Source organism: Sapajus apella, unplaced genomic scaffold, assembly GCF_009761245.1.
Source record: "Sapajus apella isolate SASKATOON/1434 unplaced genomic scaffold, GSC_monkey_1.0 scaffold9, whole genome shotgun sequence".
Taxonomy (NCBI): Eukaryota; Metazoa; Chordata; class Mammalia; order Primates; family Cebidae; genus Sapajus; species Sapajus apella.
Window position 1 is genome coordinate 21,257,432 of NW_022436949.1, and position 24,310 is coordinate 21,281,741.

The 24,310-nt window shown below is 37.9% G+C and overlaps 1 long non-coding RNA gene across 2 annotated transcripts in view; it reads left to right on the forward strand.

The window, feature by feature from the left end:
- LOC116551289 overlaps window positions 1–10,806 on the forward strand; it is a 100,871-nt gene extending 90,065 nt beyond the window's left edge. Inside the window, exons 4-6 of one of the 2 annotated variants that reach the window (XR_004268829.1) lie at window positions 4,797–4,849; window positions 6,784–6,864; window positions 8,298–10,806. This is a non-coding gene — a long non-coding RNA (uncharacterized LOC116551289). Of the gene's footprint in view, window positions 1–4,796; window positions 4,850–6,783 lie in introns of both variants that reach the window. The other variant, XR_004268828.1, reaches the window with a different exon arrangement.
- Window positions 10,807–24,310: the final 13,504 nt, after the last annotated feature.

Genomic DNA, 24,310 nt, shown 5'->3' on the forward strand with positions numbered 1-24,310 from the left:
AAGGGGTGATATCCAGAATCTACAAAGAACTAAAACAGATTTACAAGAAAAAAACCCATTCAAAAGTGGGAGAAGGATATTAACAGACACTTTATAAAAGAAGACATACAAGAGGCCAACAAACATATGAAAAAATGCTCTTCATCACTGGTCATTAGAGAAATGCAAATCTAAACTACCTTGAGATACCATCTCACGCCAGTTAGAATGGTGATCATTCAAAAATCTGGAGACAACAGATGCTGGAGAGGATGTGGAGAAATAGGAACACTTTTATACTATTGGTGGGAGTGTAAATTAGTTCAACCATTGTGGAAGACAGCGTGGCAATTCCTCAAGGACCTAGTAATAGAAATTCCATTTGACCCAGCAATCCCATTACTGGATATATATCCAAAGGATTACAAATCGTTCTACTATAAGGACACGTGCACATGAGTGTTCATTGCAGCACTGTTTACAATAGCAAAGACCTGGAACCAACCCAAATGCCCATCAATGATAGACTGGACAGGGAATATGTGGCACATATACACCATGAAATATTATGCAGCCATCAAAAACGATGAGTTCATTTCCTTTGTGGGGACATGGATGAACTCAGAAACCATCATTCTCAGCAAACTGACACAAGAGCGGAAAATCAAACACCACATGTTCTTACTCATAGGTCGGTGTTGAACAATGAGAACACATGGACACAGGGAGGGGAGCACTACATACTGGGGTCTGTTGGGCGGAAATACGGGAGGGACAGCGGGGGGTGGGGAGTTGGGGAGAGATAGCATGGGGAGAAATGCCAGATATAGGTGATGTGGAGGAAGGCAGCAAATTGCACTGCCACGTGTGTACCTATGCAACAGTCTTACATGTTCTTCACATGTACCTCAAAACCTAAAATGCAATTAAAAAAAATCTGTCTGGAAATGCGGCATCCACTTACCCTCTGCGCTTTTGCTGGGAACTGCAATCCTGAGCTGCTCTTAATGGCCATCTTGGATCAGTTGTCAGAACGTCTTTAACTTGACTGAAATCTTAAATTTTTCTGGAGGAAAAATAAACAAGTATATATAATTAAAAAAATAATAATTTCATAAAGGGAGAGGAAGGGTGCTTGCCCTACCCTATCAGATATTAGAATATTGCCATGGTTTGAATGTTTGTCCCCTCTAAAAGTTAATCATGAATGTGGCAGTGTTGAGAAGTAGGGACACACAAGAACAGAAAACCAACACTGCATGTTCTCACTCATAAGTGGGTGTTGAACAAAGAGAGCACATGGACACAGGGAGGGGAATGTCATACACTGGGGCCTGTCAGGGGGTGGGGAGCTAGGAGCTAGGGGAGGGATAGCATTAGGAGAAATACCTAATGTAAATGACGGGGTGAGGATGCAGCAAATCACTAGGGCACATGTATACCTATGAAATGAACCTGTGCTTTCTGCACATGTACCCCAGAACTTAAAGTATAATAATAATAATAAAAGAGGGGATTGGGTTAAGACAGCTTTGTTCTCATGAATGAATCTATTCATAGGTAGATTAATAAATCAGTGGGTTAATGGATTAATAAGTTATCGTAGCAAGGGGACTGGTGGCTTTATGAAAGGAAGTAAGACCCTTCCTTTGTAATACCTTCTGCTGCCTTGGGAATCTGCAGAGTCTCCCACAGCAAGAAGGCCCTCACCAAATGCAGCCCCTCCTGCTTTACTCCTCAGCCTCTATAACTGTAAGAAAGAAACTCCTTTTCTTTATAAATTTCAAAGTTGCAGGTATTCTGTTATAAGCAACAAAAAAATGAACTAAGACATGCATATTCTATAACCTCAATAAATAAAAGAGTATGATATTAATGTAAGAACTGACAATAAAAATCAATAGACACACATGACATGGACTAACGATCACTAATACTTGAGAACTCAGAATGTGGATGAACTTGGAGGACAGTGTTGAGCAAAATAACTTAGGCACATAAAGATAAACGCCCTGTATTCTCATTGACACATGGAAGCTAAAAAATATGATCTCATACTAGTAGAGAGTATAGTAGTGGTTACTAGAGGAAGGGAAGTATGTGGGGACGGACTATGTAGTAAGAGGTTGGTTAATACAAAAGTACAGCTAGACAGGAAGAATAGGTTAAGTGTTCTATCACACAACAGGCTGACTACAGTTAACTTATTGTATGTATTCAAATAGTCAGAAGATTATGAATGTTCCCAACACGAAGAAATGATAAATGTTTGAAGTGATGAATGTGATAATCACCCTGATATAATCATTACACATGGTAAACATGTATCAAAATCTCACACCTTACCCCATAAATATGTACAATGTTGTCAATTAAAAATAATAGAAAAGGAAAGTGATGCAATTCGATAGGCTGCTGGTGGACTGGCAAATTTAATTTCTTGAACTGGATAGTAGGTATCGACAAATATTTGTTGATCTATTGTTTGTAACCCTAAGTGTGTCCGAAGTATTTATTATTATTTTTCTACTCCTGGAAGAGATTATGAAATGTTTAAAAAAAAAAAAACAGTGGGTAAAGGGGGATATTTAAGAAATTGGAAAAATTTGTCCTTTGGAAGAAAAAACAAGTTGGAGTTTTCATTGCATAGAGATTTCCAGATATTACCAGGATTTCCAATATTCTTCCTCTCTGTGGACATACTATGTTAAATCTCCTGAAACTGATAAGCAACTTCAGCAAAGTCTCAGGATACAAACTCAGTGTCCAAAATTCACAAGCATTCCTATGCACCAATAACAGACTTAAAGAGAGCCAAATCAGGAACGGACTCTCATTCACAATTGCTACAAAGAGAATAAAATACCTAGGAATACAACTAACAAGGAACGTAAAGGACCTCTTCAAGGAGAACTATAAACCACTGCTCAACAAAATAAGAAAGGATACAAACAGATGGAGAAACATTCCATGTTCATGGTTAGGAAGAATCAATATTGTGAAAATGGGCATACTGCCAAAAGTAATTTACACATTCAATGCTATCCCCATCAAGCTACCAATGACCTTCTTCACAGAACTGGAAAAAACCACCTTAAACTTCATATGGAACCAAAAGAGAGCCCGCATAGCCAAGTCAATTCTAAGCAAAAAGAACAAAGCGGGAGGCATCACACTACCGGACTTCAAACTATACTACAAGTCTACAGTAATCAAAACAGAATGGTACTGGTACCAAAACAGATATATAGACCAATGGAACAGAACAGAGGCCTTGGAGGCAACACAACACATCTACAACCATCCGATCTTTGACACACCTGACAAAAACAAGCAATGGGGAAAGGATTCCCTGTTTAATAAATGGTGTTGGGAAAACTGGCTAGCCATGTGCAGAAAGCAGAAACTAGACCCCTTCCTGACACCTTACATTAAAATTAACTCCAGATGGATTAAAGACTTAAACATAAGACCTAACACCATCAAAACCCTAGAAGAAAATCTAGGCAAAACCATCCAGGACATAGGCATAGGCAAGGACTTCATGACCAAAACACCAAAAGCATTGGCAACAAAAGCCAAAACAGACAAATGGGACCTAATCAAACTCCACAGCTTCTGCACGGCAAAACAAACAATCATTAGAGTAAGTCGGCAACCAATAGAATGGGAAAAAATTTTTGCAATCTACCCATCTGACAAAGGGGTGATATCCCGAATCTACAAAGAACTAAAACAGATTTACAAGAAAATAACCCATGCAAAAGTGGGCTAAGGATATGAACAGACACTTTACAAAAGAAGACATACATGAGGCCAACAAACATATGAAACAATGCTCATGCATCACTGGTCATTAGAGAAATGCAAATCAAAACTACATTGAGATACCATCTCACGCCAGTTAGAATCACGATCATTCAAAAATCTGGAGACAGCAGATGCTGGTGGCATGTGGAGAAATAGGAACACTTTTACACTGTTGGTGGGAGTGTAAATTAGTTTAACTATTGTGGAAGACAGTGTGGCGATTCCTCAAGGACCTAGAAATAGAAATTCCATTTGACCTAGCAATCCCATTACTAGGTATATATCCAAAGGATTATAAATCGTTCTACTATAAGGACACATGCACATGAATGTTCATTGCAGCACAGTTTACAATAGCACAGACCTGGAACCAACCCAAATGCCCATCGATAATAGACTGGACAAGGATAATATGGTACATATATACCATGGAATATTATGCAGCCATAAAAAACGATGAGTTTGTGTCTTTTGCGGGGACATGGATGAACTCAGAAACCATCATTCTCAGCAAACTGACACAAGAACAGAAAATCAAACACCGCATGTTTTCACTCATAGGCCAGTGTTGAACAATGAGAACACATGGACACAGGGAGGGGAGCATCACACACTGGGGTCTGTCGTGGGGGAAATAGGGGAGGGACAGTGTGGAGTGGGCAGTTGGGGAGAGATAGCATGGGGAGAAATGCCAGATATAGGTGATGGGGAGGAAGGCAGCAAATCACACTGCCATGTGTGTACCTATGCAACAATTTTGCATGTTCTTCACATGTACCCCAAAACCTAAAATGCAATTTAAAAAAATAGAAAAAAAAAAAAAAGAAAAAACAAGTTAGAGTTTTCTTTGCATAGAGATTTCTAGATATTACCAGTATGTCCAATATTCTCCCTCCCTGTGGACATTCTATGTTTTGCAGGGCTACATGTCACTTTCTAATCAACAAGTTCTGATTAATTAATCAGGAGCCAGTGAATGATTCTCCATGCTCTTTCCTCTGTTGCAGACAACTGTGTCTAGGAAGATGGAGCTCCAAATTTTGCAGTGGGAACTCATTTGGTAAGACTCTCATCTGATAATGTGAGAGGCAGAATGTGTACCCAATGAATGTGTGTCTTTAGTGTGAGAATTCACAAAGCAGATATTAATGTGCGCTGGTCACTATGGGTTGTATTTGATAAGGAGTTACAAGAAAAACAGTTCTGAAAAGTATTATCTGTTTGCCAGCAAGAATGAAAGGAAATAGGTCAGATATTTGGGGTCTTTAATGAGTTGAAACAGTAATTGCTTTCAACGCTAAATAGTAAAAGACAAAATGTTAAAAGACTTTAACATTGAGCCAATTACAAAAACAACAACAAAAATAAAATATGATTTAGACTGCACTTTTACTTATTGAAAGGAATTAATTAGGTAAAATGCCTTAGGGTAAAGATCGAACTAAGGGCCTGAGGCCCGGTAACCTTTTCTATTGGAAAAATAGCTCAGGTAAAAGAGCTTAAGGGTTCCATTCTCACATCAAATCCAGATAGACTCAAGATATCTACCAGGTCTTCAAGCTGTGAAAGGTGTAGGCACAAGAGTGTAAAGAAATACAGATGATGTGGGAAGTGTATTAGGTAGAGTCATAGCTGTAATTATTGGCACATGGAATTAATTGGAATCCAATAGATTAGAAAAACCAACAAAGTTTTAAGAGAGTTGTATTGCTTAAGAAACTGTGAGCCTGGACTAAAAGTGTTTGAGAGTCTAAAACATGGGTGTCCAATCTTTTGGCTTCCCTGGGCCACATTGGAAGAAGAAAAATTGTCTTGGACCACACATAAAATACCTAATTCTAGCAATAGCTGATGAGCAAAACTAAAAACCAAAAACCAAACCAAAACCAAAAAAAAAAAAAATCTCATAATTTTTTAAGAAAGTATATAAATTTGTGTTGGGCTGCCTCAAAGCTGCCCTGGGCAGCATGCTAAAATACCTATCGGGCCCTGGATAGGAAGTAGGTTAAAAAAAACACTTCATATTCTGTAAGATCCATTTTATATGAGCCTAAGAAGGGAGAAAGGAAAGGAAAATTATCTCCCTGAGGGTGGAGGCAGAAGACACAGAGAAAAAGAACCAAGTTGGGTCCTCCAAGAGAGCAGAGTCCAGGCCTAACAAAGGTAGGGGGCTCAAAAAATGTCTGCCTGGAAGGAATTCAGAATTTTTCAGGAACAGGGATTCCTGTTTCCTTTTTCAATCATGAGACGTGTAAGCGCCAGATAACTTGTTATTTCAGTTGCTAGGTTTCCAAAGCTATGGGAGCTACCTATAGACTTGACATAGAGAGTACAGTATGCAGTAAACCCTTTGTTTCCAACCATTCAACCAACTGTGGATGGAAAATATTTTTTAACAATCCAATAAAAACAATATAATAATAAAAAATAAATAAAACAATATAGTATTAACTATTTACATAGTATTTACATTATATTAGGTGTTTCAAGTCATATAAAGATGATTTAAGTATATGGAAGGATATGTATAAGTTATGTGCAAATACGGCACCATTTTATATCAGTGATTTGAGCATCTCTGGATTTGATACCTATGCGGGTCCTGGAACCAAGCCCCCACGGATACAGAGACACAACTATATCACTCAGAGATTTTGGATTCTGGGCATTGAGCTCAATGCCACGACTGAGGAAGACCTTGGGGTTATCTCTCTTAGAGGAGAAGTTGGAGTTGGTATAACTGTCATACATATCTGTGCCAAAGGAAGACTGCACTGAATATTTGGAGAAACAAAATGGTAAATTGTGGCAGTTACTACCAGTCCTTAGCAGTGTTTCCAGTACTCCTTTTTCACTCCTCTATTCAGTAGGCTGGGGCTAGATGACTGGTCTCATAGTCAGACTGTGTCTATCAGGAGGCCACGCGTGATTTCCTGGCCCAAAGTACATGAGAACTGATGGACCCATTTCCCACATTCTCCTCCTCTTTCACAGTGAACCCAAAGCTTTGGGATGAGACAGGGATGCCATAAGATTGAAGTACTCTGAAAAACTGAGAGTAAAGGCTTATAACAGGTAAAAGCACAGCCCAAATTCTTAATTAGTTTTTTTTTGTTGTTGTTGTGAAGGGCATCTGTCCAAAAACTTTCAGGACACACATGGACTTTACATGAGCAAGAAAAAAAGTGTGTGTTTAGACACTGAGATGCTAGTGCTTTTGATAATATAGCCTGATCTCAATCTCTTGACCTCCAGCCTGGGTAACAAGAGTGAAACTCTGTCTCAAAAAAAAAAAAAAAATATATATATATATATATATTGCCTGATCTCATAGATACATTTATCTTAGACCATTCTGTGCTAAATACATACATTGACACAGACAAACATACATGCCTACATATCTAATGGATTAGTTAAAAGAAAGTACATTTCAACCTTTAAACCAAGAAAATATAAGTAAATATTTAACATCTCAAGTGAAGACTTTCTACATATAATCTAGTGAAAGACAACATAAGTGAAAAAGTGGACCTGACTACTTGCAAATAACACTTTTGCATATGAGAAACATCAACAACTAAATGAAAATTAATGACATGTGGGGAAAACATTTTTTTTTTTGCAATAGAGGGTTTATGACCTTATATATAAGAAGCTGTTAAAAATGAGTATCTTAAAATATCAGCATCACACATACACACAGAAAGACAAATAATTTAAACATAATTCTTCCAATTTATGAAAGCTGAAATACAGACAGATGCCTTCCAGAGTCATCAGAATTTGAACCAGTGATGGGGAGCACGTATGCATTCCTGTCCAATTAACAGTCATAGAAGATTGCCTGAACTGCCCCTGGGGTGTGCATATGCACCCTGAAAATATTTGACATACCAGAGCATACTTGGATGTGTATATACATATTTATGAGAAATGTGAAAATGGTTTTAGATTTTAATATGTTTCTATATGTCCAATTTTAAGCACTGACAATTTTTAAAAATATGGAAATATTATAAATATTTGTGTGAGGCAAGAGGAATATTGTTATGTCTTCTAGTTACAAACCATAGGATCCTAGAGATAAAAATGAACATTCCCTAAAGCTCCCATTTAAGAAGTTTTTGGTTGATGGCATGACCCTTGAAGGGACTGACCTCCTGAGAGAGTTACTCATAAATAATGGTTACTTTTTATGATATAAATATTTTTGAAGAACAGCTAAAGTCTTCATTAAAAAAGCATTATGCTCCTATGAGATTTCCCCATCCCCAAGATTAATATCACAGTTGTGGAGACCTAAGTACTTTTTTATCTTACAATTGTGCATGAAGAATTATTTTGTGCAGTGCCATAGGTTAAATGCATATCATGAAATTCACTTTCCTCCTGATTGCCGTTTCTGTCACTTAATTCAATGAAAGCCCACGAAAATACAGTATGACTCAGAATACTGGAGCTGTGGCTAAGCAAGAAAAGTTCATTCAAAATTGATTTTCTTTCAGGAATCCTTGATATTCTTCATTCCAATTGTTCACCTCTACTGTAGGGCTCAGTAAACACTTAAGGAAGTTGCCGTACACTGCAGCCTGCCGGAGACATGAAGGAATGTACAGGAGGATAATCACAACATCATCAACCCAATTCTCCAAGGTAGCTGGCCAATAATGCTGTTCTAATTGAATAACTTATCCACAGCTATTTCCCCTGGGGAAGCCGAAGGCTCAGCCTCGGCAAAGAGGCAGATGGTGCCGCATATACAATGAAACCTGTAATTTTCTCTCGCCATTGGCCATGTTAACAGTGGGCTGTTTCTGCTTATTCCTCGACATTTCATTTTAATAGTCCCTTCCCAAATTATAATGTACCATGAAGCAGCCAAAGATGGATTCAGTGATACATATCATATTTAATTTATCATACCTCTAGCTCACTGAACAACTCACTTGGTAGTCAGCAGCAGTTATATGTCAGGGACAGGTGCAAGCTGAGAAGAAAGCAACAGAAAGGGACCCAATTAGAGCCAAAAGGGGAGATGAGTCTTCAGGGTGGCATGGCATTCATGAGCAGCAAAGTGTGCAATATCAAACGCCTTCTAATTCTCATTTTTTTTAAAACAGTAATTTGCCATAGAACAGGCACACCCAATGTATTTGGGAAGACAATGGGAAGGCTCTGTTTTCTGCTATAAGACTGATTCAACCAGTCGGATCTGGAAGGGGATAAAGGGCTGTGTGGCTGCTTGATTTTCATTGTCTAGGTGGCAGGCAAAGTTGGAAAAGAGAAGTGCAGACTCTAAAGGCAAGCAGCGACAGCTCATCAGCGGTCTAACAACACGACAGATGACAGGCCCAGAGGCATACCCAGGGCCGCCAGCCCATCAGCCTGTGCAGGATGCCAGAGAGCAGCTGCAGCAATGGACGAAGATCACCCAGACTTGAAGGCTTGGGCCCTTGCTAAGACCATAGAGTCTTTGTGCTTTGGAAACAGCACTCCATACAGAGACCCCTTCCTAGAAAAGAGTGAAAAGAAACCAAGGTGGGATGGACACAAAGGAAGGAGACCATGCTAATATTCTTGTGCAATGCTTCCTGGGCAGAAACTATGTCATAAAGGATGTTCTATTCTGCAAAGCCATGTCTGTCTGTGGTTTGCCTCAGAGGAGGGACCTTTCATAGCTGTAGTGAGTAAGGGGACCCTTGCTGATGTTATCAGATATGCCAAAGCACAGAAAAAAAGCACTGGAGGTCACAGGGTGGCTCGGGTCTGCCTGTGGTAATTGAAAACAGGTGATGAGATTGGGGTGATTTTATTTTGGAAAAGTAAATTAGTGCTGCACCACTCTGACATGGCTAATTCATGAAGCCTCTGGTTTGTATTACACACCCAACATGCCTTTCAGAAAGAAATGACACAACAATTAATGTGTCAAATAATAATGTGCCACTCAGAGAAAGATAATTGTACCCAGCGTCAGGTAGTTATTAGGTCAGAACGAATGCTCATCCTTTCAAAGGCAACAGTGTCTATTCACTCTGGCATCCTACTGTAAGTACAGTACTGTGTTGATAATCACAGAGGCTGAAGCCATGAACACTGGGTTTTATCTGATTTTTCTCCATTTGGAATTATACTCTGATGATTCCCTAAACAGCAAACTCAGTCATGTGAAACACAAATGAGTGTGATGAAAGACAGATTGTTATACTGGAGGAGAGGCTGTCTCTGTCTGTGCTTTTCATATAATATAGAGCATGAGGACTGTTCCAAAGAAGGTTTGAGCATATGTAACAAAAACTATCAGACCTGAGTTTGCTCATGTGTAAATGATAGTCTTCCCTTCTGGTGATTTAATGCATGAGGACATCAATCAGTCACATCATGGCCTCAGAAGTCCTTGTTCAATTTCTGGTGCTGTAACTTACTCGATGTGGGATTTGAACAAGTCATTTAACCTCACTATGATTCTGTTTCCTCATTTGAAAAACAGAAATAGAAGAGCCTGCTGTATATTTAGTTCCACATCTGTTGGGAGGTCGAAGAAGAAAGGGCATGAAAAGATGTTTGTAAATATAAAGAACCCATGTAAATGTAAGACATTAGTTTATTAATGCTCCAGATTAATTCATGTTCGGTGAATGATAAAATGTGATGTCTTTTGAACAGAGACAGTTTTACTAAGAAAAATGCCTAAGAAAAATTAGGCAATGGCTTCTGTCCTTACAAATGGAGAACTTCATAATCAATGGAGGCTCTCAAAACCACCTGCCCAAGACTGAACTAAATACTCACTTCATTTAACCAAGAATGAGGAACTGAAATACATGATTATTATATATGGGTATCCTTCTGTTTCATCTACTGAGGCACACTTGTGATGAGATGTAAAAATTAGCCATCTTCAGAAGGAGAAACACTGTATTTGGGGGTATTTCTTCTGGACAGACAATTGGCCTTGTTATTGTCAAAAGCTATTTAAAATAAATAAAACACCATTTTATGCTATATAAAATATTCAAAGCAACGATGTTTCAAGGTATAGCTTCCATACCTTGTCCTCCCATGAAGATACATTCTCAACTGATATCTTTCATAAAAGAAAAATTTGCAGTGTGGTATTTGACCTTGCATAGCTTATGACTGACATTCAAAGAAATCTTGTTAGGAAAAAAAAAAAACGAATATATAACAAACAAATAAGAGTTGGTGACTTAGCCTGTTGAAAACAGACGCTTTGCTAATTTGGATTAAAGAATATAGGTATGACTGCTCTAATATCACATAAATGCTGCCAAAAAACTCTTGTATTCTGCAAAAGAATACCTAAAAACAAACAGAGCTGACAGGCAAATACAATTGGCTGTGTGAGCCCCACTTGAATTTTTTTATGATTCTATCTTGAAAGTGATATTCCATATTTCCATCTTTAGATACTTAATAGAAGTAAATCACTAAGTCCAATCCACCTCAAGGGGAGAGGGATTAAGAGAGAATTGGGGGGCTATCTTCTATCTTTGAAGCCACCTCTTAAAGGTAAAGGAGTGTTTAAGGAAGAGAAGACAACATAAATGGAGAGGCCCAAGAGTTGGTTCTTAGGATCATTTGATAATGGCAGCCACAGAGTGAGGCAGTGGCAATAAGAATGAACAATCCAGCATAAGCCTTGTCCTCTCTTCCTGGAGGACAGAGGGAGGTATTAGCAGTGGGCTTAGGTTTTAAGTGTGAATATAAGTAATTCAAAACCTAAGCTGTTGGAATTCTAAATTATTTTGAGCTTTAAAGGAATGTGATTATGAGGCCTGAGTTACATGGCAGGCAGCTGCAACCTAACAGCAGCTGTATACTATGCTCCTCTGATTATAGATTAGCTTTCTTCCTTACCTACGTTGTTTTTGTAAAATGCTGTAAATGACTAAAGGGCACCAGGGAAGACTCCTTCCCTCTTCACCGTTGATCTTCATTAGAGATTAACTTCCCTCTTACCTTTCTCACACAAAGACCTCATAGCTATCACACTATCTCAAGATGGAATGTTAAGTACACTTTCACTGTAGAAAGAACATGAAAGCAAACCCTATGGAAAAGAAAACAAACTAATTAAATTGTTGTAACTCATAAACCAGACTTGTGTATAAAATGTGATAACCTTACTAAACATCTTTGTTTTTTGCCTATATAAGCAAGAACTTAGCTTTCGTCTTTGGGGCACTGACCTCATGTATCTGGAGTCTGTGTCTCCTGGATGCCAGTCCCCAGGTTTTCACTCAAATAAACTATTTAAAACTGGATTCTGATCCTTTTGATTATTCCAGGTTGACAGAAGCAACTTGGGAGGAGTGGGGCAGGTCAGAGTCTCTTGAATTGTTTGGTAATTCCTGGCATAATTCTAAGGTATAAGCCAGCTGCTCTTTTGTCGAGTTAATCCCTATAAAATGATCATTTTATTAAATATATGTACCATTTTAAAATAGCAAATAGTGATATAAAGGATGATTTTCTTAGACCTGATCATCTCTTTCAGGCTTTGTGGTACTTCTGTTTGCTTTGAAAAACTATCTCAGAGAGTTAGCCACTGTTTTGAGGTCCCTACGTCAGGTCTTGCTCCCAATAATCATCCCCTATTCCCTGAGATTTTCACATTTCCTCCTACTGCTGAGGAGATCTTTATAATATTCTGGTTTCTTGTTTCAACTCCACTGATTTTTATTTCCTCCACAGTGCCTTTATACATGTTCATAGAACCATGGCCATATATATTGTCCATGAATGATGCTTGGGATAATTCCAATTCCAGCGCCCTACCCCAGACAATTAATTCAGAATCTCTGGTTATTCTAATGTGCAGCCAGGATTGAGAAACCCTAATCTCCAAAATCTCAATTTTAAGCATCCTATCCATTAGCCATTAATTTCTACTCATTCTCATTCAAACACCCACCCCCTATTTCAATTACTTTTTAACCTTATCATAACCTCTAATCCATTGACACTTTGACAATTCATCTCTCTTCTCTTGTCCTCACATTTTAGGTACTACACTATAGTTTGACACTACATAGCCACTTCTATTCAGGGTTCATAATATCCTGGTCATTCTATTTATTATGCTCACCTCACAAAATTTCAACTTTGGTTAAATTAACTACCCACTTAGTTCATGTTGGCATTCAAGCAGCAGAATATTGCCAAGGAAAATCACACAAGTAGGTAGAATGGTCTTATTTCAAATTATTATCAAAAGTGCATATGGACCCTTGACATTGCGAGATGTCTCTCTACTATAACTTCCCTGATTCTTCTAGATGATTATGACATACCACCTCTATAGTGTGTTGAATGGTGTCCTCCAAAATACGGCCAAGTCCTAACTCCCAGTACCTGCGAATTTGACCTTTTGGGAAAATAGGGTGTTCTTACAGGTATAGTTAAGGATCTCAGAATGAAATGATCCTAGATTTAGGGGGTGCACTATATACAATGACAGGTGACCTTATAGGAGATAGGAAAGAGGCCCAGGGAAGAATCCCATGTGAAGACGTTGCCACAAACCAAAGGATGCCATTGGCTACCAAAGACTGGGAGAGACAAGAGACGACTCTCCCCTCAGAGTCTTCAGAGAGGGCATGGTCCTATCACCACCTTGATTTTGGACTTCTGGCTTCTAGAACTGTCACAGAATAAATTTATATTGCTTTTTATATAGCCTCCCAACCTATGGTAATTTGCTATGGTGGGAAACACATACAACCTTTCATCTCGAAACTAATCCCTTCTCTTTCTCTCACTCCCCACCTTTGCCCCTACTCCCTGGATGAGTTGTTTTTGTTAATAAAATAGCTGCAATCACATGAAAACAATATCTTGTTCCCACCAACCCCATATACCCACCTGCATTTGCACACACCATCTGCCTTTTCTTGCCTTGGGGTTCCTCTTCTATCAAAGGACCCCTGTCCAATAATCTTTTTTATTCAGCTATTATTGGGTGCAAAAGTAATTACAGTTTTTGCCATTGAAAGTAATGGCAAAACTACAATTACTTTTGCACCAACCTAATATTCCCAGTTACCCCTCCTCTGTCCTGTACTGTCATCAGTTGTCTACAAAATCATTTCTGTTGGCTTAAAAACATGCCTTGAAGTGTATGTGTGTGTGCGTGTTTGTATACATACATGCTTTTGACCTTGACTTCATACCCCTTTCCAAATATTGTTTATTTTTCTGCCCCCCTGACAGTTACAGTCCTCAAAAGAACTGCTCATATTGACTGTTTCTACTTTCTTACTTCCCTTTTCTGTCCAATATACCTTGATCAAGTTTTTCTTTCTACCACTTCACTGAAAGACCTCCTATAATGATCTGTAATGTCTTGCATTTTGCTAAACCCAATGGCTAACTCTGTTTTCATTTTACTCAAACTTGCAGCAGTTGACAAAATTCACCGCTCCCTCCTGCCAATTCCTGCATCAGGCATTTGTCAATCTTAACTGTTATTATTGCCATGACAAGGTGAAATAGTTGGGGAATGACATTTTCGAGGGGCTGGTGATTCTGACTCTTGTCTTTGTGCTTTTTGGTGTGTCTATTTAAAGCTTGATAGAGGGCTTGGGATTGATTATTTTGTTTTGCTTTTATTACAGTCATGTTCATGGACCAAATGTTCTAGGAACCAAAGGACATTTACATATGGCCTGCAAAGTCACAGTCTAGAACCAAAATAATTTAAGCAAAAATGGAATCTCTATTAGCAGGGGTTCACTGATAAGACATACACATAAATTAAGATTGCTAAATACTGTAAATAAGCAAATTTTCTAAACTTTTCACATCTGTTATGCTTGTTTTTCTGTTTGAGTGGCAGATAAAGAATGTAGAGGGATTCCATGCCAGTTCTCACAGTAAGATCTTAAGCTGGGAACACATAGCTTAGTATCCAAAGTAGGGCTGCCCTACGGATGATTTTATGATGCCAGATGTGAGAGGAGACAATCTTGTTTAACACGAATGTTTCCAAGTATTGTCCTGAATATGTCAAATGAAGACTGGTGGGAATCCAGATTAGTACTCAGAGGGAGCAGGAGTAGAAGGGCTGCATGAAGGTGATTTGTGTCTTTGCTCATGAATATGCATGCTCCCCAGGGAGAGTGGGAAAAGGCTAAAGCAAACAATGAAGAAAGAAAAAGAGAGAGCGAGAGAGAGAACACAACAGCCACTGGCCACCAACAGACAAAGAAATTGGTGTTTACATATCCCTGTTCTTTTTCCTTCCTGGAGGGATAATGTTCACTATATTTTCCCCATGGGACTAACGGGATTCTCCAAGTGACCACTGTGGAGGCTGACTTAATATGCTCTTCCCTACTCGCCTACTCTGCAAACAACGTCCTTTCTAAAGTTCTTGTTTTTCCCAAATAACTTCATGCATGCAAAGTATTGTTTCAGGGTCTATTATGGAGGCATGAATTCTAAGACACGTAAATAGTTAGATGTCCTGGTACCAGAAGAGGGTTAAACATGCTATGGGTCAAAATTCAAATGTTAAAATTCTACCTAGCAATACTTCAGAATGTGACCTTATTTGGAAATGAGGTTGTTTGCAGATGTAATTAGTTAAGATTAAAGTGGACCAATAATTCAGTAGAACTGGAGTCCTTATAAAAAGGAGAGTATTTGGACACAGAGATAGACATACACACTGGAAGAATTCCATGTGAACACAAAGGCAGAGATCAGAGCGGCTATGTGCTGCATTGTATATCCCTAAAATCTTTACATTGAAGCCTTAACCTTTGAGGTGACTGTATTTGGAGACAGGTCCTATATGGAAGTAATGAAGGTTGAGTTCATAAGGGTGGGGCCCTAATCCCTAATTACATCTGCAAACAAGGCCATTTCTAAATAAGGTCACATTCTGAAGTAGTGCAAGGTACATTTGAATTTTGACCAATAGCATGTATATACCCTCTCCTGGGTCCAGGACATCCAACGGTTTAGGTTATGTCTCAGTATTCACACCTCTTTAGTTCTTTAAAAGATCAGTGTCCTTAACAGAAGAGACATTATAAAGAGGGGGTTCTCTCTCTCGTTTCCTGCCCCACAGCTATTCTACTACCACGTGAAGACACAATGAGATGGTAGCCGTCTACAAGCCAAGCATACAGCTCACATCAGAAATGGAATCAACCCACGCCTTGATCCTGAGACTTTTCAGTCTCCAGATCTGAGAGAAATTTATTTCTGTGGTCTAAGCCACCCAGTCTGTAGTATTTTGTTCTGGCAGCTTGAGCTGACTAATGCAAGGGTGATAAGCCTACAAGCCAAGAAATGCCAAAGATTGCCAGAAGACCACCAAAAGTTAGGAGACAGACATAGTACAGAGGTCACGCACGGCCTTCAGAAGGAACTAATCTTGCTAACACCCTGATCTTGGACTTCTAGCCTCAGAACTGTTAGACAATACGTTTCTGTTGTTTAAGCTGCCCGGTTTGTGGAACTTTGTGATAGCAGCCCTGCTAATTAATACAACACATAACTGAAAGGTCATAGTGGTGGACAGACCTTAGACACTGTCTGTGGCCTTCAGCATGACTGGGCCTGCATTTAGTGCGTTATCTACAAGAAAGCCAGAAACTGGAGTCAGATCTTAAACCTATTCCTGAGGAGAGGATGTATGTCTGTCGTAGCATAGACTTCAGCTGTTTGCTTTTTTTTCCCCATTACCCCGTCCCATCTTTTCATATGTGGGGCATTTATCTTATTACTTATCAATTAGCAATTGGTATATGGAAATAACAGGACTTAGGAACTACAGCAAATTTCGATAAGCAAATCTTTTACTTTCTTAAAAAACATAGAAATAAATTTGATGCTCACATTGAGTCTGATTTCCTTGACCTTCAGGGAGAGCTAATCGAAAATCAAACTTTTAAAGAACCCCCCTCTACACACAAAAATGAAATGTTAATTAAAACAATTAATATAAATAAATAATTGAGGTTCTGCAGCAGAAAAAGCCTTGGAATTGGGACCAGAATATTTGGATTCTAAGACTTAACTTTGCTCTACCAGTCAGGTAAATTTCAAAAGTCAATCTCCTTTCCTTAGAGCCCCATTTCTTCATCTAGACAATGATGAGACAGGACTTGGTTACCTCTAAAGCACATAGGCTTTTTACAACTCCAGCATTCCTCTGATTTTTGTGATTCATTCTCACCTGTGCCAGGCTTTGCTCCTGGCAGGAATGGGGACCATGAAACTGATGAAGCCATGGAGTAAAACCAGGTGGGATTGAAATCTCTGGCTCTCCTGCATAATTCACGTCCCAGGCCCAACCAACATAAATGCATTTGCCAGTAATGACCTTGCGGAGAGTTTTCAAATGCTGAACATTTACACTCCTAGCTTTTTCTCATTATTATTTTCAGCCTCACTGCATGTTTTGTTTCAATCTGTTTTAAAAATTGTTTTGGAACACTTTCTGTTACTAGAAACGTTGACACTATTGGCAATCATGGTAACATTCTCTCCCACACTGATTTAATGTGGAGTTAGCCTCTTTCCAGAGCATTTACCTAGTGCAGATGTGTGAGCTCTGTTTTTCTCTGATTCCAAAATCAGTTTTTCTCCCTTTAGATGCAATGGCCCAAAGAACTGATTGGGACTTGAGTAGTCTCCCTTCTAAGGTTCTGTGACTCTACTATCATTAAAAATAATTGTGACATAAAAGTCTATGTTCACTGTAGTTCCGTAAAAACATAGTCTTTCATCATTGTTAGATTTGTCAGCATTAGAATTAAGAGAAGTAGATCAAACCAATGACATGGCAGAGACTTCATGAATGAGGTAGAGTTGGTTTGAGTCTTAAATGGGTTTTCTATTTAAGGACAGTAACGGAGGAAGCCATTACTGAAGAAGAACGAACATGAGCAAAACTGAAATGAGAAAGGTACAGGCCATATTCCAAGACATATCCAGCTCTTTAGTTTGGGCCAGATTAAAAAGGACCTTAAAGTAACTACTGAATTGGTTTTCTTTTGGGGTGATGAAAAACGTTTTGGAACTAGCGTAGAGGTGCTGCTTGTATACCATTGTGAATGTGCTAAATGCCATTGAGTTGTTCATTTTAAAATAATTTCTTTTATGCATTGTAAATCATACCTCAAAAAAAAAAAGAAAGAAAATGAAAAAAAAATAAAATAAAAGGAAGAAAAAAACCTTCAAAGGCAAGTCCTGTATGTGTTTCTGCTTAATCTGATGAGCAATGTAGGCCTTTGAAGTCTATGGAAGCTGAGAAGTCACATGATCAAAAAAACAAAGAACGTAGTAACAATTTAGGGGATGGATTGCATGGGGAGATACATGAGGTGGACAGATTAGCTACATGGTTATTAAAATAGTCTACCTGATAGCTTAAAACTCAGTTATCTTTTCACTGAATATGTTTTTGTGCAAATTTCTAGACCTACATAAAGTTAGAGAAAACAGTTTAATAAATTGCACATATATATCACTCAACTTCAATAATTTTTAACATTTATCTAAGCTGATTTTATCTCCCACTGCTCTACCCCGCTCCCAACTCACCTCTACACACATTTTGCTTCACTTTGTTCCCTGGAGTACTTTTAGGCAAACTCTAGACATCCTATCATTTCACTAGCAACAATCAAACAAACAAAACTTCAGACTACATGTTAAACTTAGAAGGACATTTTTCTTTCTCCTTTTTCTTCTTCCTATTATGATACAGCACATCTAAGAGAAACATGGGCCAATTTTAATACCATCCAATGTTTTCCTGATTGTATCAAAGACAAATCTTAACAGTCAGGTTGTTCTAGTTATATCTAAATGAGGACCATATATGGCATTTAGTCATTATATTTCCTAAAGGTTTTTTTTTTTTTTTTTTAATCCTACAGTTAGCATCCTGATCTTGTTTTGTGTATGCTATTGATTTGTTGGAGAAAATGTGTCATTCATCTTGCTGAATCCTCCACATTCTGAGTGTGGCTGCTTGTTGATGGAGGATTCTGTCTTGGGCCAGTGGAAACCAACTTCACATTGGATCTTGTTTCCTATTGATGTCCAAGTGGTACTGAGAGACAATAATCAAGGACCTGGAGTGCTCATTGTTATTTGTTGTCACTACTTCTAGGCATTTTTAAGAAAACAGAGCTAAATATATATGCGTTTACAAGAAAAAAGTGAATTTTTAGTAATATTTACAACCATATTTAAAGTAGCTTTTTTTTTTACTTAATTTTATTGGTTGAATGTTTGTATATATTATCTCATGATGAAAAATAGTAGCTTTTAACTTAATTAAATTATTTATAAAAGAGTTTTGAAAATGGTATTAATATATTATTCCTACTAACAATAAGACTACTGAAAGTAGCTTGAATTTTCATTGTCAGGAGCTGTCTTTGATATCCCATTTTTCAAATCACTCACATTGGTGGTATATCAATTTCTTTTGACTTTCTTGGCAAATGCTTGTCAAAATTGTCTCCCCATTTCCATACCTATTATCATTGTCCTAATTCAGTTTATCAATTCTTCTCGATCAGATTATTTCAATGGTCTCATAATCTGTTGCTTTCCATCCCAACCTCCCCTTCCAAGATATTTTCTACATTCTGTCAGAGGTATATTTCTAAAGCACATATTTGATCAAAACAAACAAGGAAAACAAACCAAACTTCAACAGCATCTCATTATCTGCTCAATGAACTCCTGACTTCTTTCCCTGCAGTTAAGGTACTACTCTGCAGGGTAATGCGAAATCATCAGTCCTCACAGACTATGGCTTTCAGAACTCCTCTTAAGACTTCTACCCCTGTGGATACAGAGCTCAGCACTCCTGTGCATCCACTATAGAATGTCCTATATATAGGAGAGACAGTAAAAGGGACTGATATCACAAGACCTGGAGAAAATAACTTAAAAATATCTTGTTAGATGTATCTCCCTTTTTTAAATCCTTAAGTTTCTTTTTGACTTTTTTTGATATTTTTCCCTCCTTTGACCCTTGTTCCAAACATATTTAATCTCACTGACTCCTCTGACATTTTTTCTTGAATTTTAAAAAAATGGAAACACATTTTATCTCCTCCCTTTTACAGAATAATTATTTCTCAGTTCGTATCTTGACACTTATATCTGCAAATCTATTAATACATGTAGTAAAACAATGATATTTCCCAATAATAGGACTTATTATCCTTACAGTTGAGCAGACATACTCTATGGATTAAATACATCTTTTTCCTTTTTGTCCACTTCTATGGCTTCTTTTTATTTTACATAGCTAGTTGCTCAGATACGAAAGTGTCCTCTTTTTTTTTTTAACACAAGGTTTATTCCAAATTGCCTCGCCTATGTTTTATTCTAAGATTATCCCACATTCCAGTGAGGCAACTCATTTACTTTTTTCTATTTACTTTTATGATATTAAAACTTACCTAATTGGACTGCATTTTCCCATCATATCTACCAACTGAAATCCCAGTCAATGATTCAAAATTCTGCTTATATGCCATCCTCTTTATGAATTTTTTTTCCTGTTCTGATTTTAATCTAGCACTGTCTTCTGAGATTTCAAGAAGAGTTAATCTATGCCCCACTTAGGTCATTTACGTTATTGTGTCTGGAATTACATTTGACTATGTCCACATATGTCTCCATTATGAGGGTACATTTTTGCCCTGGGGAAGACTTAATTTTATTCACATTAAGGTTATCTAGCAATTTAATAAATTATGTGTTGAAACAAAGAATGCAACTTACTATTACCCAGATTTAGATAACCAGATATCATCTATATTCCCATTATGTCTTTTGAAATTCAATAATGACCCATAGTAAAGAATAATGTAAAAGGACAGGAAACTTTTCTGAGAACCCAGTGCATTTTATAGATATTTTATAGATCTCCTTTCTAGAAAAGCAGCATATTTCCCACATTTTGCAATCAACTGCATCGTTGCACTTGTCTCCTTCTGGTGCCTCAGTGGAGCTAGAGAACTAGTGTTCCCCATAGTATTTCTATTTCCATGTCTGGGCTGTTTAACTCTTCCCTGTGTTCTGTGTATTTAATTGTTCCTCCGTTTGTAATTAGTGTGACTCCTGACAGTTCCTGAAGATCATTCCATTACAAAAGGAGAGTTTATGTATTGGAAAAATGTGTTCCACCCAACAAACTATAGATATGCATTACAGACCTGAATCTTATTGAATCCTCACTGAAGTGTGTGTATGTGTATGTGTGAGTGGTGCACTGCTAGGCATTGTCATTCATGTCAGGTACTCAGACACAAATAAAAGCAGAACCGGTTGGTACCTGAGAAAGTGTGGGTTATGTGCAGATGTGCAAAAAAAAAAAAATTATGCATAAAATAAACTGTTAATAAATGTAATTATTCCAATGTTTTCCCTTGTAAGTCTTCTCCTCAGGGAACTATGAAAAAGCCAGATGCTGATCTGGGAAATGTCCCAGAATTATTCTTTTGAAAAATATTAACACTCCATTACAAAAGGTCTTGCCGGAAATTATATTGAAACTCAGTTCCTGATGACTATAAATGTTTAGAAGCAGCAACATATTGGAGCAAAACTTGCAATTTGAGGGTGAACATTATATAATTGATTAGGAAAAATGTGAGCTTTGAAATTGTCTTTAAATATAATTCCACTTCCAATAGTACAGATGGACCTCTTCCTGTGATTGGAGGTGAAAGCGTCTTCTGAAACCTTCCTCTCACTAGTTAGACACGAGAGAGGTGCTGTTGGTATAGTTCTTGGCATGGGGTAACTGCCCCAGTCACACTACTCCTTCCGGGGCAGCTGGCACGGTTAGTAGTAAATCCACTGTTGCTGCAAACCTCAGATCCCATGCAAACTGTAGCATCATCTCTATCTGCTAGGCTTTAGTGAATTTGTAAATTTGATTTGATTCAAAGGTGTAGAAAAGAGGATACCATTTCTCCTTTCTTGCTAAAGGTAGAAGAACTCCCCTGTGATCATACTGCTATGATGCCAAAAGTGGGGCAGGAATAGTGCTGAAACACACCTGTTATTTTATGGAAGTTCAGCACTCAGTGTTTTTGCAATGGCAATTATAACATTTGGTTTAGTGTCCTGACATAGTGAGAACTTACAAATGCTTTTTGGGATTAGAAGATGTGTTTGAAGTTTGAATGAATACCATTGACTTACATAATGGAATAAAATGATAACATCAAGCTTCAGTGCCAGGGGAGAGCTTGGGAGCGAAACTTTTTTTCTTTTATTTTTTTGACACTTTTATTTTTTTGCTTAATATTATTTTTAATTATACTTTAAGTTTGTGGTACATGTGCAGAACATGCAGGTTTGTTACACAGGTATACATGTGCCATGGTGGTTTGCTGCATCCATCACCCCGTCATCTACATTAGGTATTTCTCCTAACACTATCCTTCCCCTATTCCCCTACTCCCTGCTATCCCTACCCTATCCTCCATCCCCCAACAGGCCCTGGTGTGTGATGTTCCCCTCCCTGTGTTCATGTGTTCTCATTGTTCAACACCCACTTATGAGTAGAACATGCCATGTTTGGTTTTCTGTTCTTGTGTCAGTTTGCTGAAAATGATGGTTTCCAGCTTTATCCGTATCGCTGCAAAGGACATGAAGCTACCCCTTTTTACGACTGCATAGTATTCCATGGTATATATGTACCACATTTTCTTTATCCAGTCTTTCATTGATGGGCATTTGGGTTGGTTCCAAGTCTTTGCTATTGTGAACAGTACTGCAATAAACATACGTGTGCATGTGTCTTTATAACAGAATGATTTATAATTCTTTGGGTATAAACCCAGTAATGGGATTGGTGGGTCAAATGGTATTTCTGTTTCTAGATCATTGAGGAATCACCACACTGTATTCCACAATGGTTGAACTAATTTACACCCCATCAACAGCGTAAAAGCATTAGGGGTGGAACTTTTCAAATAACAGGACAGAAGACTTCTAGTGACAGTGGCCCTATGTACACTGGCACCAGATCTGTGCTATAGAGTAAAGGAATTTATAGTATAGTATGGTTTGACTCCACACTAAAGGATCAAAACGTAAGGGGTAGGCATTATAATACGTCTATAAGATGAGATGGGATGATATGTCCGACTCTGTTTTCCATTATGCAATAGAAACATATGCGTGGAAAGAATGTTTTCAAAACAGTAAGAAAGCTAGAGTAATATTCATGCAAGATGAACTACCTGGTTTTTATTAAGAACTACCCACCCGCTAAATCACCTTGGGTTCTATGTAGTAGAGTTGGCTTGCAGGACAAACCTAGTTACTTAATATGTTTAGAAAAATGTACCATTTAGATGAAGAAAAAAATTAAATATTCAAATGTATGAGTGATTTCACTCTGAAAAACATGAAGGCTGTTTTTGTCATGGGGTGATTTAAACTACATCTGACCCAGAGCCATTCTTAAAAGTATGTGGTGAAGGAGGCCAATCCTGATTAATTACACAGAGGATAACAACAACAAAAATTGTGAACTTAAAAAAAAATCAAGCTTAGAAGGAGAGATTTTTAACTATTGTATAACTACTCCTATTTAGCACAAAAGAAGAATTTCAACTTCAGGATGATATGCACTAGATGCCAGAGTGAACCATGAGTAATTTCCCTGGTGAACAAACTTAGGACTGAGAGAAAAGATAAGGAAGTTATGCTTCCTCTGAATTATCAGCCCACATCTTTTAAATCTGCCCAAATTGAAAATATTTGTATACTGTTGAGATGTTGGGCTAAGATTACCTGAGTTTGCCCTTTTTATGTTTCTAAAGAATTGGTTGTTTTATAATTTGCCATGCAGTAGTGCATTAAATTTGCTTGTACATCTTCTTTGTCTAAGAAGCCATCATGTAGTTAAAGGAAGAGTCTGTCCTTTGTAACACCAACACCAAGCTCAGCTTTTACAAGCTACAGAATAGATGGCAGAGGCCCAAATCCTTATAACACTAAGACTGTAAATCTAAGTAGGGCAAATACCCACAAATGTTTAAGGTATGATTTATTTTTTCCTTGTTGGAATGAATTACAACAGAAAATTGAGTTTCGACAACTACTAAATATGTCAATTGTATAATTTGTGAAATTTTCATTTGAAATGATTCGTTCTGAGAAAATGCATAGGTCTCAAATGTGGATAAACTGAAGTATCTTAACTATCTGAGGTAGGAAGGAAACTTCAGTGCTTCCTGGAGGATCACATGGGCTGTGGAAGATCAGGATTACAGTGTCATTATGAGGGCTCTGAGCAGGAAGAGCTGCTTCGGGAGGCTGAGAGGGTGTAGAACATCAACTGTTAATTCAGCTTATGCAGATTTTGCCTGAGATTTCTGTGTTACATCTCGGAAATAGGTAACAGCAATCGGATATATGGAACGTGATACTGGAGTAAAAGGCAGAAACATAAATGAGGCAATTTTCACCTAAGTTTGGTATTTAAAAG